A 5,522-nucleotide genomic window follows, 5' to 3' on the forward strand; every position below is an offset into this window, starting at 1 on the left:
GGCCTTTGGGAGACTCAAATACCTTGGAATGATTGTCCGAGACTTTTTGGAGATATGGAGAAATGGATCATTTTGATATTTGAACCTCTAGTGAGCATAATTGTGCAATTACACCTCATTGTTCTTTTTTCAAAAGCTTTGTCATGCCATTAGAGTTGATTATATTTTCTATTTTCCCAATGATACCCCTTAATTCAACTTCCTTTCCTTCCCAAAAAAAATTCAAGAAAAGTTCTTAAAAATTAAAAGCTAGCGTCCCCAAAGATTCTAACCATTGGACTCCTAGTACATCAGCACCACCCTTTGGTATGGAAAGCATTGGACTATTCAATACATATTCCCATATAGTTATCTTGATATTATGGCACTTTCTAGAGCAGTTTATAGTTCCTCCATTTAAAACCATCAATTTCCACTTGGGTGTTCGATATAGGAAGCAATTCAATTCTTTGGCTATTTTACAATGAATAAAATTATGATTACTGCCTGAATTAATCAACACTATTACTTTTTTCTTCTTGATATATCCTTCTATCTTGAGAATTTGAGGAGTAGTAATTCCTGCCAATGCATTGCAAGACATGGTTGGATTCATTTATTATTTCTCTAGGGTTGGTTCCTGGTGTATATCCTCCTCTTTTGATGTTTCTTGTTCATTTTCTTCCTCCTCTTCACAATCTATGTAAAATAATTTCTTCTCAACACACTTATGACCTTTAGTGTATTTTTTATCACAACTGTAACAAATCCCTTTTGCTCTTTTTTCCTCTAATTGTTGTGGCGTAAACCTTGTCGGTTGAGGAAGGCTAAGAGAAACAACACTTCCATCTTTATAGTTGTGAGTGGTAGACTTCCTTGTTGCCGTGATTTTTTTTTCAACTTTTTTTGCCACCTAGAATGCCTTCTCCAATGAATCAAGTTCTCAAAGGCGAACCTCATGTTGGATGTTTTCCTTCAAAGTCCCTATTAATACATCAATCCTATGCTCCTCTGGAATATCAATTACCCTAATATTCAATTTTTGGAAGTCCTCAATGTGATCCACCATTGAACCCTTTTGTTTGAGATTTATCAATTGGTTAAAGAAGGTGTTGTTCTTTGTATCCTCATAATGTGCTATCATTTCCTCCGTAAAAATTGACCAACTGACAAGTGGTTTAGGAAAACAAATCCATCGATATCAGAGAAATTGGTTGGATTCCAAATATAAATATGGAATGCGTACCTTTTGTGTGTGTTGCGCATCATTTATATCAAAATATTACTCCATCTGTAGTATCTCTATTACTGGATCCTTGCAATCAAACTTCCTCATATCTATATTTGAAATGTGGTGGTTCTTAAACCCCACATTAGTGTCTCTAAAATCATAATTCATATTCCTTTTGTCCTCATCATGATTTTCATGGATTACCTTATCACCACTGGGAAGCCTTTCTTGCAACAACTTTGTCAAACTTTCCTTCAAACCTTTCATGTCTACTTTCAAACCATCCATCTTAGCTTCAATGCCATCCTTAAAACCTTCCATGTATGTTTTTAAACCACCCATGTCATCTTTGGTTGCTCTTTGTGAGAGCGAAATTTTTTGCACTTTGTCTCGTAATTTTGATATATCATGTTGCAATTCTTCCTCTTCATGCATCATAATAAATATTTTTGAGGGCTTAATGGGTGTAGAATTCTTTTATTTTGGAGGAATTTTAGAACCAAATACTTATATATATTCTTCAATATTCCCTTTGAATCACTTCAAACTAATTTCTCAAACAAAAGTTATGACAAAATTTAAAAACTACACACCTTTTTCTTGCGTTTTTGGAGCTCGATATTGTAATTTTTGTATCTCTGTAATTTCATATTTTCAAGCTATGAAATTCAATCCTATGGTATCCCTACGAATCTTCTTTCCAATGTCACAAGTCAAACCAATATTGGATTCTTCAGTATATATTTATGCTAGATCTCCCACGATGAACTGATTATGGACTAGTTCAATATAGGGAAGTTGTACAGGATGCCACGTGTCACTATTTCAACATTCGACCGTGAACTTGCTACAGAAAAACTATAGTTTGTGAACTTGCATCCAATTGTTACAGAATTTGAATTTGATGCGTGAAACGAAAGTTATGATGATTTTCCCTAGGTCACTTTTTTGAGATGTGTTAATGGTGCTAAACTTGCCAACATTCAAGGGATCTCCCCGGTATGAAGTCCCAACTAGACCTCACACTGTTTTGTGTAGGATTCTCATCTAGTATGATGGCCCAGCTGCCATTATCTTAAATATATGCCTTAGCTCTTGCTTGTCAGCACATGAGAGTGGTATACTTATTCTTCAAATAGGGAGGTTCGTGTCCCTGGTGAGTGCTTAGTGTCGCTTGTGTCAAAGTTCCTTCACTGCAGAGGGAGAGGTTGAGAGTGAGTCTCAATTCGAAATGGAATAGTCCCAACTCAGTTAGAGACACACCACACAGCAGGATTTGAGCAACTTCCGACGGAGTAGTCCACACAGATGTGGTAGTCGCAAACACAAAGGTGAATAGATAGCACGCACAACACCCAACAACATAGTCCACACAAGTGCGACAATTGTTATAACAAGTTTACAAGAATGAATCTATTGGATGCCCAGTGGAGTATTCCACACGGGCGAGACAGTGATAGCAACTGATACAACACATTTCCAATAGCATATGAAATAAAACAACTAAAATAGTTCAACTATTTTAGTACAAGTTAAAGCAACATGCATTACAAACGTCCAAAGAATACAATACATGTGCGAAAACATGTTGGCATGTTAACAGGCTTCTGAATAAAGTGAAAGTTCCAAGACACATATGTAGACCATACATCACTAACCTTGGTAGCGGGGTGTTGGAGCCATTGCTCACTCCTCAAAGAAAAGATCGCAGACTCTCAAGGCTATGTGGGAGGAGCCAAGGTGAAAATTCCTTTGCATGTACAAATGAGGGGTATATATAGCGAAGGGTGAAACTGACCCTTGTGACTCTTCGACTTCCCTCATGATTGTTCGACTTACATGACTCTTCGATTTACATGAATCTTTAACTTCATATGTGGGTCTCTTGGACTTCCACGTTACATTATATTGATTACACAGTATGACCCAAAATAGTGATGTGGTCGAGGCAACTCATGACACAACTCGACATGACACTGCCGATATGCACATGTTGGCTATACTATTCGTGTGGAGTTGTTGTGCTGCTAAGTGATGAATGTGTTTGTGGTGTACCATAGCTTCACCTCTACATGACAAAGTTCACAGAATATTCAATGATCTTGGTGTTCGCTTGATGGTCCATGCATGTGCACATGTCTCCTTCACTTGCTACTTGATATGCTTCGTGTGTTCGTCCAACCGCAAGAAATTATTCTAACATGCGCTCCTTGTTCATCCCATTCATCTATGCACCATGTCTCATCCATGTACCTATTTCTGCAATCACTCATGATGAGACGACATCAAATCCAGAAATCCCCCAGTCTACCATGATGCATTGTATTTCGTTTCCAGGTGTAGATGACCAAGAGAGGACAAGGCTCTGAAACAGTGCAGAGCACATGTCAGGCCAGGATGCGACACTCCAGGACACGGTTGAGAAAAACTATGAAGAGGTCACTGAGAGGTTGGGTTGAGTAATCAGGGACAACAGTGACATCAGCGGGGTCTGGCTCAGTTGGGAAGCAGAACTGCACAATTTTTCTAGGGAAGGTAGTGTAGGTAGCAAGATGCATTGGCAGTGAAAACTGCACATATTTTCAAAGGAGGTTGGGAATGATCTACGAGAGCTTGCTGACCAGAACTGCACATATCTGGGAGGCAGTCATGCAGGAAATTTCTGCACAGTTTCCGGGCTGAGCGGGGTGTCGGGTAGCAGGTGGACTGTCCGTCAAAACTGTGCAGTTTTCAAGAGTAAGAAGCAGGTCGATAGGGAAACTAACTGACGGAACTTCATAATTTTCAGAGACAGTGTAGTGACATGCAACGGGTGCCTATCCATCTTGTCTGTGCAATTTCTTTAGGCAGTGCAAGCAAGCATGTGGGAATCTTTTACGCAATTTTTGGGAGGAGTGCATCCATGGGTTGCTGCCCAAGTCAAATTCTTTGGTTGACTAGTGGGAGGCTTGATGGATAGGCTTACAGGAAGCACATATTAAGATAGCTTCTTGGGAAACTTATGCGTTGTTCTGGTTGATAGTCATTCGGGTTGATTCAAGAATTACGCAGTGCAGACTGCCTGGAGGGCTACCTTAAGCTATGTGTAGTTGTGGGAAACATTGCTTGGTCACTGAGGGCTGAGATTGCGCAGTGCAGCTCAGTGGAGGTTCGGCTGATGGAGGGTCGTCCGGTCGATAGACTTTTGTAAAAAATGGCTAAGTGTGTGAGCAAGTGAACTCGTGTATACATGACCTTGCGAACACACACTCAACATGACTCGATGACAAGACACCCCAAACCACAAGACAACATATGCTCAGTGTGACTGATTGTGGCACTGTCTAATGGTGAAAGCGACAAGTGCGACACTTTAGATGGACCTTCAGACGACCATGACGACACTTGCGCGACAATTCTTGCAACATCGTGTGTGAGTGTGATAGATGTTTACATAACAAACACAACTAATACACAAACCTTCAACATCACTAGAACAGGGTCACAAGCATGACATAGAAATCAACATGCTAAAGATGACAATTAGTCAAACAAGCAAAAAGGAATCAAGACATGTAGAGGGAACACATGAAATGACATTTTGGTGTTTGCACACAAGCATGTTACCAAAGACATGATGATATGACAATGACAAGCAGTCTTGCAAACTCAACTAAGAGATGTACTTCGAAAGGTTTTCTTTACTTGCCATACTTATGTTGGAAATAATACTAAGAGGGGGGTGAACCAGTATTACCAAATCAATAATGTTTCATTTCCAAAACAAATTTATATACGCTACTTCTATGAAGTGAACTAGCGTGTACACACAACTGTGATTAGTGAAACCAGCATATACCCAAAGAAATTGTGATTTAGTTAATTTATCATGTGTTGATCTATAACCAGTGCATCAGTAACTTATTAAACAGTGTAGTAAAAACATAATAAACCATCACACATAAGAAACACACATGAACACCAAGATTTAAGGTGGAACCCCAATGTGGGTGAAAACCACCTGCTACTGTCGTCTCTATCTTCTTTTAATAATAAGAAATATGTTTACGATCTTGTACTGGTGCATAATCATACCACTACGTAGGCACCCACCTGCAGAAGGCTACAACCTTCTCTCATTTTCCAGCTTCTACTGAAAGGGAGCTACAACCCCCTAGCTCTTGTACTAGCCAATGTGTTTACTAGTACGTAGGCACCGGCCTACAGAAGGCTACGACCTTCTCTCTTCCTCCAGGGACCACATTTCATAAATTTTCAGATTGGATGCTCCTGGTACACAACAATACTCATGATGGCCTTGCTTCATCAAATT

The sequence above is a fragment of the Pinus tabuliformis genome, chromosome X (assembly GCF_031772625.1).
Source record: "Pinus tabuliformis cultivar Carrire ecotype Pingquan chromosome X, CPIR1, whole genome shotgun sequence".
Taxonomy (NCBI): Eukaryota; Viridiplantae; Streptophyta; class Pinopsida; order Pinales; family Pinaceae; genus Pinus; species Pinus tabuliformis.